General features: G+C 49.8%; 1 non-coding gene and 1 pseudogene across 1 annotated transcript; both read right to left on the bottom strand.

The window, feature by feature from the left end:
• Positions 1-12,041: 12,041 nt before the first annotated feature.
• LOC142680948 (U2 spliceosomal RNA) lies at positions 12,042-12,219 on the bottom strand (annotated as a pseudogene).
• A 1,124-nt stretch (positions 12,220-13,343) lies between these two features.
• On the bottom strand, positions 13,344-13,534 carry LOC142680758 (U2 spliceosomal RNA). Its single transcript, XR_012853188.1, has one exon. It is a non-coding gene; the product is annotated as a U2 spliceosomal RNA (small nuclear RNA).
• Between the last annotated feature and the right edge of the window lie 544 nt (positions 13,535-14,078).

Here is a 14,078-nt window from a genome sequence, read left to right on the forward strand (position 1 = left end):
AGTGCTGAAAGAGGAGGAATCGACATAAAAACGCCTTCCTGGCAACGCCCAAATGCCCTCCTGCCGTGCAAACACTGGCAGCAGCAGCAGCAGCAGCAGTAAGTGCATGCCCACTGCCACCCCTTCTCCTTTCACACCTTGTATCAGCTTTAATCCAGTCCAGTGCTGCCTGCTGAGCAGCACTGACCAACACTGCCTGGGCCCAGGCTTTTATCTCTGAGGCCCCATTATGATGTCAGAAAGCTGGCTCTGGCTCCTGAGGTCTCCACTATGACACGTGCAAAGTTCCGTCTGAACTTTATATAAGACGGTGCGGCTCAGTCAGTCACTCAGTGTTGCCTGAGAGGGCAACACTGCAACAGCCGGCCCCCAGGCTGTCTTTTTTTTGCACAGCTAGTTGCCTCCAGGAGGCCACAAGAGGGAGACAAGGGACTGCAAAATGGAAAATAGGCATCCACCAACTTTACAGACAACTTGTTCTCCTTGCTCCTACAACCTCCATCCTTGCACAGTTTGTTATTCTTCCAGGTAACATAGTATCAAATCCAAATTGCTGCTCTCTTTGTAGGCAAGCAAGGGTTTGTTGCAACTGCAATTCTTACTTCTTCTTGAAATGTAGGGACCACAGTACATTCCATCACATCCATCTAGTGTACACAGGTAGGTCCATTGTGACGGGCGGGCTGGCTGCTTTAATGGCTGTTTGCTGTTCCCCTACTCCACTCCACTATTTGACTATGGTGCTGCATCAATCAGTGGCTGGCTCAGGTGCAGCTCTTTAACCTACCTAGGAGGGAGGGCGGAGAGAAGACAAGGAAGGTGAATGAGCTGTTCCAATGTGAAATGCCGGAAACACAGAAACACAGACGACACAAAACAAGAGGTGGCAATGTATTAATTAATTGCATTTAATAAATTAGCTCATTATCACACATGACTGTACAAATGCATTGTCCAACAGGTGTTGAAATAATGGGATTAACAGGTTCCCGACCGCTGGCCGTAAATATACGGCCAGCGGTCAGGGTCTCTAAAGTCCGGCGTATAGTATATATACGGCCGCACTTCAGAGACTGTGCACGCGCGATCGCGTGCACACAGCTCTATGCCCTGGCTGTTGCTAACAGCCATGGGCACTGGGCAGAATGTCAGGGGTCAATCTTTTGGCCCCTGAACATGTGATCGCTGTGACAACCAATCACAGCGATCACATGCATTTCTGCTTAGAAAACAGTGTGCACGCGATCGCGTGCACACAGCCCTGTGCCCTCGCTGTTACCAACAGCTCTGGGCACTGGGCAGAGTATCAGGGACCAATCTGATGGTCCCTGAACATGTGGTCGCTGTGACAACCAATCACAGCGATCACATGCATTTCTGCTTATAAAACAGTGTGCACGCGATCGCGTGCACACAGCCCTGTGCCCGCGATCGCGTGCACACAGCCCTGTGCCCTCGCTGTTACCAACAGCTCTGGGCACTGGGCAGAGTATCAGGGACCAATCTGATGGTCCCTGAACATGTGGTCGCTGTGAAAATCACAGCGACCACATTTGTTTTATTTTGAGTTTTCTGGCAGTAAATCTCCTGCCTCTTTTCTTCTCCTCAAATATTGTTTCAGTTTGAGGAGAAAAAGAGACTCGGGAGAATTGCTGCCAGAAGATTACAGTGAAAAAAAAACAAACAGTTACACTATAAAACATTCTCTGTATAGATAGATTTCTATCTATCTATACAATCTATCTATCCATCTATCTTTTTTTCTATCTATCTACCTTTCTTTCTTTTATTCTATTAGAATAGGCAGGTAGGGAGTATATAATTATATATATATCCACATATATATAATATATATAGCAATAGCGGTTTATTTTTTTGTTAGCGGTAGTGTAGATATATATAGCAGTTAGGCCCCATGCACACGACAGCAAAAAACCTCCGTTTTTGCGGACCGCAACTGCGGTCCGCAAAAACTGAGCCATTCACTTTCATTGAACGCTGACACCTTTCAGTAGCACTACGGAAGGGTGTCAGTGCCGTGGAAATGTTCCGGGAATTATGGAACATGTCCGTTCTTTCGCATTTTGCGGGCCGTGCTCCCATACTTTGTATGGGAGCACGGCCCGAAAATGCGGCTGTCAGTCAGCGGCCGGCCGTGCCCGCGATCGCGGACAGCAATTGCGGGCACGGTCGTGTGCATGGGGCCTTAGTTTGTGTGTTTTATAAAAAAAATAAAAAAATAAAATTTGTTTAGTTAGTGTTAGTGTTAGTTACGTTATGGCGAGGAAGTTGTTTAGCGCCGAGGAGGCATACGCCATGCTGTGGTCTGAGTCGGAGACCGCATCAGAGATGGCGTTCGAGATGGAACCTGTTTTAGGTAGTGACGATGACAGCGTCACTTCAGGTTCATCTTCAGGGGACGTTGTCCCTGATGCAGTCGAAACTGCAGAACATGAAAGCGCAGGGCCAAGTAGCGCTGTAGCACGGGACAGCCTGGTCCCTCCAGTCCAGGCTCTTGTATGGGCACCTGCCCCATCTTTTGGGCCTAGAATCCACGGATTTACTGCCACTCCTGGCATAACCGTGGACAATACAAATTTTGTCCAAATGGATTACTTCCATTTATTTATAACGGACGACATCCTAAATCAGATTGTCCACGAAACATATATGCCACGCAATATATAAGGCAGAAACCTTCATCCACCCATGCCAGAGATTGGACGCCCACCAATTTGCAGGAATTAAAAAAAAATTTGGGGCTCACCCTAAATATGGGTATTGTCAAAAAGCCCTCCATTAGGTCTTACTGGTCAACAAGACCCGCCCAAGCCACCCCAGTATATTCTGCAGTAATGCCCAGGTCTCGTTATGAGACAATAATGAGGTTCCTCCACTTCAATGACAACGCACAGGCCCCCCCAAGTACCGATGCAAACCGGGATCGGTTGTTCAAAATAAGACCGCTAATAAATTCCCTGAATAATTTATTTCTGCAACTCTACACCCCTGAGCAGAATGTAAGTGTGGACGAGCAGATGTTTTGGAAGTGTTATAGAAACTCTGTTGAGTTTTGTAAAACCAGCTTTGAAAAAAAGCGATATGTGAAATAATCTTCTTCTATCGTCCGCCCTCCTACATCTCTATGTGATAAATAAGGCCACATATTTGGTATCCCCGTGCACGGGAGAAGTGGCAGAATGTGAACGGAGATTAATTTTGACCGTGGTCTATACCGTGTGTGAAAAATGCTGGTATAAACTGACGCATTTGCTAAAAAAGTGCTGATTTTATTTTGTTCCATCTTATTCAAGAAACTTTCAGAAGAAAACTGGACTTGCTAAAAATATGATAAACCCCTTGAAGGAAACCTTGTGGGGTCTACTTGTGTGAACGAAGTCATTTATGGGGTGTTTCCAATGTTTCAGCAGCATTACACCCCCCAGAAAACAGTATGCGGCTATAAAATCAAGTGCAGAATTCCTGGACCGAAAAGGCCAAAAAGCCTCTTTTTATGCCAAGCCCTGGCACATGCCCATGAATAAAGCACACATATTTGGTATCCCCATGCACGGGAGAAGAGGAAGAATGTGAAATGCGATGAATTTTGTCCGTGGTCCATTTTGTGTGTGAAAAAGCTAGCATAAACTGACGCATTTGTTAAAAAAAAAAGCTAATTTTATTTTGTTCCATCTTATTCAAGAAACTTTCAGAAGAAAACTGGACTGTCTAAAAATATGATAAACCCCTTGAAGGAAACCTTGTGGGGTCTACTTGTGCGAATGAAGTCATTTATGGGGTGATTCTAATGTTTCAGCAGCATTACACCCCCCAGAAAACAGTATGCGGCTCTAAAATCAAATGCAAAATTCCTGGACCAAAAAGCCTCCTTTTATGCCAAGCCCTGGCACATGCCCGCACAGTAAATAAGGCACACATATTTGGTATCCCCATGCACGGGAGAAGTGGAAGAAAGTGAAAGGAGATGAATTTTGACCGTGGTCTATACCGTGTGTGAAAAATGCTAGCCTAAACTGACGCATTTGCTAAAAAAGTGCTGATTTTATTTTGTTCCATCTTATTCAAGAAACTTTCAGAAGAAAACTGGACTGTCTAAAAATATGATAAACCCCTTGAAGGAAACCTTGTGGGGTCTACTTGTGTGAATGAAGTCATTTATGGGGTGTTTCTAATGTTTCAGCAGCATTACGCCCCCCAGAAAACAGTATGCGGCTATAAAATCAAATGCAAAATTCCTGGACCGAAAAGGCCAAAAAGCCTCCTTTTATGCCAAGCCCTGGCACATGCCCGCACAGCGAATAAGGCACACATATTTGGTATCCCCATGCACGGGAGAAGTGGAAGAATGTGAAAGGAGATTAATTTTGTCCGTGGACTATACCGTGTGTGAAAAATACTAGCCTAAACTGACGCATTTGCTAAAAAAGTGCTGATTTTATTTTGTTCCATCTTATTCAAGAAACTTTCAGAAGAAAACTGGACTTGCTAAAAATATGATAAACCCCTTGAAGGAAACCTTGTGGGGTCTACTTGTGTGAATGAAGTCATTTATGGGGTGATTCTAATGTTTCAGCAGCATTACACCCCCCAGAAAACAGTATACGGCTCTAAAATCAAATGCAAAATTCCTGGACCGAAAAGGCCAAAAAGCCTCCTTTTATGCCAAGCCCTGGCACATGCCCGCACAGTGAATAAGGCTCACATATTTGGTATCCCCATGCACGGGAGAAGTGGAAGAATGTGAAAGGAGATTAATTTTGTCCGTGGTCCATACCGTGTGTGAAAAATGCTAGCATAAACCGACGCAATTGTTAAATTCTTGCATTTTTTTCCAATTTTGCCCACTTTAGAGGAAAAAAAAATAATTATATATACTGACAAATGCCACTAAAACAAAGCCCTATCTGTCCTTTAAAAAGAGTGTAAAATTCAAAGATGAACTTTATTCACCTGCTGAGTTATAGTCATCTAAAGAAGCGCATAGCAAAATTGTGAAATTTGCTCTGGTCATTTAGCTGTAAAACAGCCTAGTCCTTAACCGGTTAAAAGGGGAGATCCCATCCGAAAGACATTAACAATGGCAAACACAAAAAGCACTTTTGGAATCTGATTTTAGTAAACACATAAGGAAAGGGTGCACCGGTCCTGGAATAAGGGTGCACCGGTCCTGGAAATACTGCAATACCATGACCTGCCTAGGTAGAGTCGTGTGTTAACCTTAGACCATACTATCCCCCCACCCCCATTTAGTAAAGACACATGACACCGAGGTTGGATGTGAAATGGCCACAGCAGCCGTTTATTAATTTCACAGTTTTATAAAAACAATTTAAATCCGAAACATTCGGATAACTAGTTAGGAATCCACCAGAGAATTCCTCCTAATAATTCACATGACCCAACATGGGTCAGAATCATAAATAACAATTAAACGTTAACATTAACCCGAGCAGAGGAAGTCCTTGAAGCCCCTTCAGATGTTCCTTTCAAGAACACACCGAATTAGCCATCTGCAAACCACCAATTACCTCCAGCCGTAAACCAGTTCGGAAGCACCGTTCACCTCTGCAGATGGCTCCAACCACTAGAAGTCCACTTCAAGGGGATAACACCCGATGAAGCCCTCAAGTGATATACCGACCACTAGAAGTCCACTTCAAAGGGATAACACCCGATGAAGCCTTCAAGTGATATACCTTCTACCAGAAGACCACTTCAAAGGGATAACACCCGATGAAGTCTTCAACCATGTACCTTTTTTGGGGGACGCATACCCCCGATGCGACCCCCCCACCATTTTGTACTGACTGGCCTCAAGGACTCCCCCCGCCAGCTGCCATGACAACAGAACCTACTCCGGAAAAAAGAAAAACAAGTTAAATAAGCACACAAAATAACACACAACACTCATAGACGGACGTACATAAGACCTAAGGAGTAACAAACCAAGGGTGGGAGGGTGGGAGCTTGCTTACTCTATGTTACTCCTCCCGCTGCTTCCGGCTCAATGCCGAGAAACAGCGGGAAGCGCAGTAACAGCCCCCCCCCGTCCCCCTTAACTCCTCCCCGTCCCTCCTTCAGCTCCTTCCAACCCAACTTTCCCTCACCTCATTAACCCTTTCCCTACCAGGACGGTCATGCCGGCTTCCCTTAACCCTGCGGCTGCGTCCAGCCTCTTCTTGACCTGCCTAGGTAGAGTCGTGTGTTAACCTTAGACCATACTATCCCCCCACCCCCATTTAGTAAAGACACATGACACCGAGGTTGGATGTGAAATGGCCACAGCAGCCGTTTATTAATTTCACAGTTTTATAAAAACAATTTAAATCCGAAACATTCGGATAACTAGTTAGGAATCCACCAGAGAATTCCTCCTAATAATTCACATGACCCAACATGGGTCAGAATCATAAATAACAATTAAACGTTAACATTAACCCGAGCAGAGGAAGTCCTTGAAGCCCCTTCAGATGTTCCTTTCAAGAACACACCGAATTAGCCATCTGCAAACCACCAATTACCTCCAGCCGTAAACCAGTTCGGAAGCACCGTTCACCTCTGCAGATGGCTCCAACCACTAGAAGTCCACTTCAAGGGGATAACACCCGATGAAGCCCTCAAGTGATATACCGACCACTAGAAGTCCACTTCAAAGGGATAACACCCGATGAAGCCTTCAAGTGATATACCTTCTACCAGAAGACCACTTCAAAGGGATAACACCCGATGAAGTCTTCAACCATGTACCTTTTTTGGGGGACGCATACCCCCGATGCGACCCCCCCACCATTTTGTACTGACTGGCCTCAAGGACTCCCCCCGCCACCGCGAAACAGGCCTTTACCACCTTAAGCCTGTGAGTTCCTCCACACCACCACCGCCCTTTCTATGCCTTCTGCTATCGCCAAGCTCCAAAGATCAATGCCAACCTCGGTCAGATGAACCCCGTCACTTCTCCAGAAATTCCCCACTCCTGACTCCAAATCCCTATGCCTCACGCAAATGCCCCCGTTCTTTGCCACAAAACGAGACACCGCCCGGTTAACTTTTATGCGAGCCTTATTGACTCTCTCCACCGATCTAGCTAACCGCCAATGCTTTCTTGGGACTATGTCCGACCACACTACCACCAACTTGGGATAAGATACCCACAAACACAACATATCATGTTTGATATCCCGCACCAACTCACGAAAAGGGCGGACTCCTAAATCATTCCCACCCACGTGCAACACTAGAACCTCCGGAACCCTATCAAGCCGCACATATGTCTGGAATTCCGCCAACACCCTGTTCCAAGACATACCTCTAAAACCCAGCCAATGCACAACCGCATCCTGTCGCGGAATGCGCAACTGGCGACCATCCGGGCGGACGTCCGCCCTCAAAGCCCCCCAGTGCACGTACGAATGACCCATCAACCACACCAGACAAGGAGGCGAATCTGAAACGGAAAACACAGTTAAGCACCACCATATAACATTTTCAAACATAAACAACAAAATTACAACATATGGGGGCGGACATAGGACTTAAACCTTTTAGACTCCCAACGACCAATACGCCTCACCCCCTCGTCATCCAACCCCCAGCGCCCCGCTTCCGTTGCTGCGCCAATCCGTAAGGAATGAGATGAATATGAGCCTGCCGCAACCCCCACTGCCGTCAAACATTTTTTAAATACAGCTCCAAACTGAAACCTGGACAAAAACGACCCGTCCTCATGACGTAACAAAGGCAAATCTGGAGACCCCCTGTTTCTCGTAAAACCCCGCATGCACTCCACTGGACACATGACCGACCCCGGGAGAGCGAACAAAACTATCAGTTTACCCTTCCCTACTTGGTCAGTTTTAGATCTACGCAACCATACCTCCAGCCGATCTGCAAAAAGGCTCACCTCCCCAGATCTCAGCCCCCCTGCCTGTTTAGTACTTGGCGACACCAACTCACCTATTCTAAATGCTCCGAAGAACGCTAACGAAAAAGCCAACCGGAACAGATCCATTTCAACTGAAGAACGACATACCGATGCTAATGAACCCCCCAACGAGCCAAGCAAAGCAAACGACACCGGCCTTCTACTATCCGCCTCCACCCTACCTCTGCGCAACCCCTTCAAAGCCTGCGATACCAGAAATTCCTTCGATACATCCCGCAAGCCCCGCAACTTAAGCCCAAACGCCACAGCAGATATGAACCGGTTCACCTTCGCTACTGAAAACCCCGCCTCCCAGGCATCCCCTAACCAATACAAAAGTGCCACCAACCTGTCTCTATCCGTATTGACGTCACCCAACTCTCTTACCCACTCCTCCCACTGCCTCCAACAAGCAGCATAAGCACTCCACGTCGTGCGCGCCAAAGACCTTTGTAACAGCTGCTCTACGGGACCGATACCAGATCCCAAAGATGCTCCGGACAAGCCAAACCGAGACGTTCCGCTCCCTGGGCCAATTGCCGAAACCGGTCCCACTGCGAGCGAGAAAGAGCATCAGCAATACAATTCCGTACACCCGGGACATGCACCGCCACCACCCACGCGTTCAACGACAAACACACCAACACTAAATGTCGCAACAATTGAACTACCGGAGGAGAAGACGCCGTGATGTTGTTAATGGCAAGCACCACCCCCATGTTGTCGCAGTAAAAACGGACCTTCTTATCCCTGAGCCTGTCCCCCCAAATGGTAGCCGCCACCACGATGGGAAACAGCTCGAGCAGGGCCAGATTCCGCGTGAGTCCACTGGACACCCAGCTAGCCGGCCATTGACCTGCGCACCACGGACCTCCCCCGTAAGCTCCAAAGCCACCCGCCCCAGCCGCATCCGTGAAAATATTCAAATCACTCGTATCCTGCGCTGGGGCCATCCATAGCGAGCGACCATTGTACTGGCCCAAGAAGTCATCCCAAACCTGAAGATCAGCTCGGTGCTCCTCCTTGAGCCGCACAAAATGATGCGGCGCACGCACTCCCGCCGTTGCCGCCGCCAACCTTCTACCAAACACCCTTCCCATCGGCATAATCCGGCAAGCGAAATTCAACTTCCCCAGCAGCGACTGAAGCTCCCTCAGCGACATTTTCTTCCTTCTACAAGCCCGTCGAACCTCCAGCCTCAAAGCACCCAACTTATCCGCCGGGAGACGACACTCCATTGCCACCGAGTCTATTTCGATTCCCAAAAAACAAATCGTCGCTACCGGGCCCTCCGTTTTTTCCGGCGCCAAAGGAATCCCAAAATCCCTCGCCACCTTCTGTAGAGCATGAAGCAGATTACCGCAAACCGGCGAACCCCCCGGGCCAACGCACAAAAAATCATCCAAGTAATGGATCAACGAGTCGACCCCGGATACTCCCCCTCGTTACCCACTCCACGAAGCTACTAAACGCCTCGAAGTATGCACAAGAAAGGGAACACCCCATCGGAAGGCACCGATCCACGTAAAAAGCCCCATTCCAAAAACAACCCAACAGCCGTTGGCTTTCTGGATGAACCAGCAACAACCTGAACGCCGCCTCGATGTCAGTTTTTGCTAGCAGCGCCCCAGGACCCGCAGCCCGCACTAACCCCACCGCCTTATCGAATGAGGTATAAACTACGGAACACAACTCGTGATCAATCCCGTCATTTACCGACGAACCTTTGGGATACGATAAATGTTGAATCAAACGAAACTTTCCGGGCTCGCGTTTAGGGACAATACCCAAAGGGGACACAACTAAATCTTTTACCGGCGACTCAACAAATGGCCCCGACATGCGACCCAACGAAACTTCTTTTAACAACTTTTCCGACACGACTTCCGCATGCAAGTAAGCCGATTTTAAATTCCTCCGCGTAACCGGAACCTCATAAGGAGGTGGAGGAATAACAAACCCAACACGAAACCCTTCATAAAGCAACTTAGCTGCCGCCCTATCCGGATACTCATTTAGATAAGGGGCCATCCTTTCCACCCTCACCGGCGACACCCCCTTGACCAGTCCCGTGCTGGTTCCCTGACCTCTTTTTTCGCAAGCATTTTGCCGCCCCGTGTGATGCACCATTACACTCGGAGCACACGTGCTTGAACTTGCACGTGGCCCCGAACTTGCACTGACCTTCATTAAATTGCCAGCAAAACCCCGCCTTTCCCCCGCCGCTTTGTCCACTCTGACTAGACTGGCCTCCCTGGCCACCGCTCCCGGGAAAGGGCTGCCTAACCGGAGCCGTAACCCGTAACCAGAGAGCAATATCCTTCTGGTCCCACCGAATCGCCGGCCGAACCGCCTTCCGCTGACGGAATTGCTCATCATATCGCAGCCACGCCTGACCCCCATACGCCCTATGAGCCTCCCCAATGGCATCAAAATAACAAAACAGCGCCGAACAATTTTCCGGCGCCTTTTCCCCTATCACACTAGCCAATATGGCGAACGCCTGCGACCAATTAACGAACGTCTGCGGGATCAGCCTATACCGCCGCCGTTCCTCCTCGTCCTTTTTACTCTCATCCCGCTTGCTCTTATCCAAATTAAATTTAGCCAGCGGCAAGAGAGAAAAAATTTCAACATATTCGTCTTTCCAGATCCGATCGCGCACCTCCTGCTTTAAATGCGCACCCAACGGACCCTCAAAACAAACATACACCTCCCCCCGAGCACGATCGTCCATACGCACTCGATCGCCGTCCTTCTGTGCCTCGGTCTGTACCGACACCGCGACCGCCTCTCTAACCGCCACCGCAGGACGCGCCTGTAACGATCCCACGTCCCTGGGGCCTTCCCAAACTATCGCAGGAGACACTTCCGTTACTACCGGCGCCGCGGCCCTATCCAGGCGCCCCACCAGCTCCCGTAAGCAACCCACTAAATCTGCCAAACCCGCTCCGTCGCGTCCGCCCGCGCCACTACCAGCCCCCGATGCAATGCTAGCAGCCCCCCCGCCGACACCCGACATAAAAATCGCTGGATAAGACAATGATGGAGTTATACACTCACCGGGCTGCACAGGCGCTGTGTTCCCGTCAGCCGGACCATCCTGACCTCGACGATACACGTCCAGTTCACCTTCCTCCAGTTCTTCTCTCGCCGACGACTGTCCCTCCCAACGACCTCTTCAGAACGGGGATGAGGACGCGCTGACCAATGGGCCGGCAACCTGCCGCCCGACCGCCGGGACCCAGACTTCCGACCGGACCTGTTGCCTCGACGTCGCTGCAGCTCTAGGCGTCCGTCTAGACGATCCTGACGAAGCCTGCCCCCTGGCCGGAACATCACCATGCGGGGCGGCCGTACCTTGTTCTCCACGTCTTCCATCTGATAGGGGAGGGGTGACAGGGAGCCCAGCCTGCGACTCCCTGCTTACCGCCGGACCCCGTCGCGGCCTGGGATTCCTGCCAGGACGCAGGGCCTGGGAAGGGGCGGTCCTCCCAGCTGCCTGGCCTGCAGCGTCCGGGATCGGGCTCCCTCTGCGACGCCGTGTCCGCGGGACTACCTCCGGACTGAGGCGCTCTGGAGGTCGGGACCGCCGAGAGGGACGGGTCGACCCAGCCTGCATCGCCGTCACCCCTGGCACCGCTCTCTGCCTGCCCAGCGCAGGAGCGGTTGTTGCCGACTCCCCCCCCGCCGCCATAGCCATGCTCGTAAGGGGGCCGGGGGAGGGGAGCCTGTCCCTTTCAACAGACCCCGAACGCCGTGCCCGACGTGGCGAAACGGCGTCCGGGATCCTCGTTATTGCAGCCACGGTCTCCTCTAGCCATCCGGGACCGTGGTGCACAGCAGCGGCCCGCAGCCGCTCTAACATAATGGCTTCTGCCATTTCTAAAAACCGGGCAACGGGGAGCTTGCTTACTCTATGTTACTCCTCCCGCTGCTTCCGGCTCAATGCCGAGAAACAGCGGGAAGCGCAGTAACAGCCCCCCCCCCGTCCCCCTTAACTCCTCCCCGTCCCTCCTTCAGCTCCTTCCAACCCAACTTTCCCTCACCTCATTAACCCTTTCCCTACCAGGACGGTCATGCCGGCTTCCCTTAACCCTGCGGCTGCGTCCAGCCTCTTCTGGTCAATGCGTGGAGTGGACAGAGCAAGCTCTATTTCCATCTCCCTGTTCTAAAAATCCATTTAATATATGGTCCCCAGATAGGGGACGTATCAGATATTAAACTGATAAGAACAGATACTACACTTGATCTTAGCCAAAAGGCCGAGAAGCGATAACCCGAACGTGCCGCGCGTTTTGCTTCTTTTGCTTGCACCACAATGCAGTGCTGAAAGAGGAGGAATCGACATAAAAACGCCTTCCTGGCAACGCCCAAATGCCCTCCTGCCGTGCAAACACTGGCAGCAGCAGCAGCAGCAGCAGCAGTAAGTGCATGCCCACTGCCACCCCTTCTCCTTTCACACCTTGTATCAGCTTTAATCCAGTCCAGTGCTGCCTGCTGAGCAGCACTGACCAACACTGCCTGGGCCCAGGCTTTTATCTCTGAGGCCCCATTATGATGTCAGAAAGCTGGCTCTGGCTCCTGAGGTCTCCACTATGACACGTGCAAAGTTCCGTCTGAACTTTATATAAGACGGTGCGGCTCAGTCAGTCACTCAGTGTTGCCTGAGAGGGCAACACTGCAACAGCCGGCCCCCAGGCTGTCTTTTTTTTGCACAGCTAGTTGCCTCCAGGAGGCCACAAGAGGGAGACAAGGGACTGCAAAATGGAAAATAGGCATCCACCAACTTTACAGACAACTTGTTCTCCTTGCTCCTACAACCTCCATCCTTGCACAGTTTGTTATTCTTCCAGGTAACATAGTAACAAATCCAAATTGCTGCTCTCTTTGTAGGCAAGCAAGGGTTTGTTGCAACTGCAATTCTTACTTCTTCTTGAAATGTAGGGACCACAGTACATTCCATCACATCCATCTAGTGTACACAGGTAGGTCCATTGTGACGGGCGGGCGGGCGGGCTGGCTGCTTTAATGGCTGTTTGCTGTTCCCCTACTCCACTCCACTATTTGACTATGGTGCTGCATCAATCAGTGGCTGGCTCAGGTGCAGCTCTTTAACCTACCTAGGAGGGAGGGCGGAGAGAAGACAAGGAAGGTGAATGAGCTGTTCCAATGTGAAATGCCGGAAACACAGAAACACAGACGACACAAAACAAGAGGTGGCAATGTATTAATTAATTGCATTTAATAAATTAGCTCATTATCACACATGACTGTACAAATGCATTGTCCAACAGGTGTTGAAATAATGGGATTAAAAGGGGAGATCCCATCCGAAAGACAAAAACAATGGCAAACACAAAAAGCACTTTTGGAATCTGATTTTAGTAAACACATAAGGAAAGGGTGCACCGGTCCTGGAAATACTGCAATACCAGGTCAATGCGTGGAGTGGACAGAGCAAGCTCTATTTCCATCTCCCTGTTCTAAAAATCCATTTAATATATGGTCCCCAGATAGGGGACGTATCAGATATTAAACTGATAAGAACAGATACTACACTTGATCTTAGCCAAAAGGCCGAGAAGCGATAACCCGAACGTGCCGCGCGTTTTGCTTCTTTTGCTTGCACCACAATGCAGTGCTGAAAGAGGAGGAATCGACATAAAAACGCCTTCCTGGCAACGCCCAAATGCCCTCCTGCCGTGCAAACACTGGCAGCAGCAGCAGCAGCAGTAAGTGCATGCCCACTGCCACCCCTTCTCCTTTCACACCTTGTATCAGCTTTAATCCAGTCCAGTGCTGCCTGCTGAGCAGCACTGACCAACACTGCCTGGGCCCAGGCTTTTATCTCTGAGGCCCCATTATGATGTCAGAAAGCTGGCTCTGGCTCCTGAGGTCTCCACTATGACACGTGCAAAGTTCCGTCTGAACTTTATATAAGACGGTGCGGCTCAGTCAGTCACTCAGTGTTGCCTGAGAGGGCAACACTGCAACAGCCGGCCCCCAGGCTGTCTTTTTTTTGCACAGCTAGTTGCCTCCAGGAGGCCACAAGAGGGAGACAAGGGACTGCAAAATGGAAAATAGGCATCCACCAACTTTACAGACAACTTGTTCTCCTTGCTCCTAGAACCTC

This window comes from Rhinoderma darwinii (assembly GCF_050947455.1).
Source record: "Rhinoderma darwinii isolate aRhiDar2 chromosome 2 unlocalized genomic scaffold, aRhiDar2.hap1 SUPER_2_unloc_56, whole genome shotgun sequence".
Classification (NCBI taxonomy): domain Eukaryota; kingdom Metazoa; phylum Chordata; class Amphibia; order Anura; family Rhinodermatidae; genus Rhinoderma; species Rhinoderma darwinii.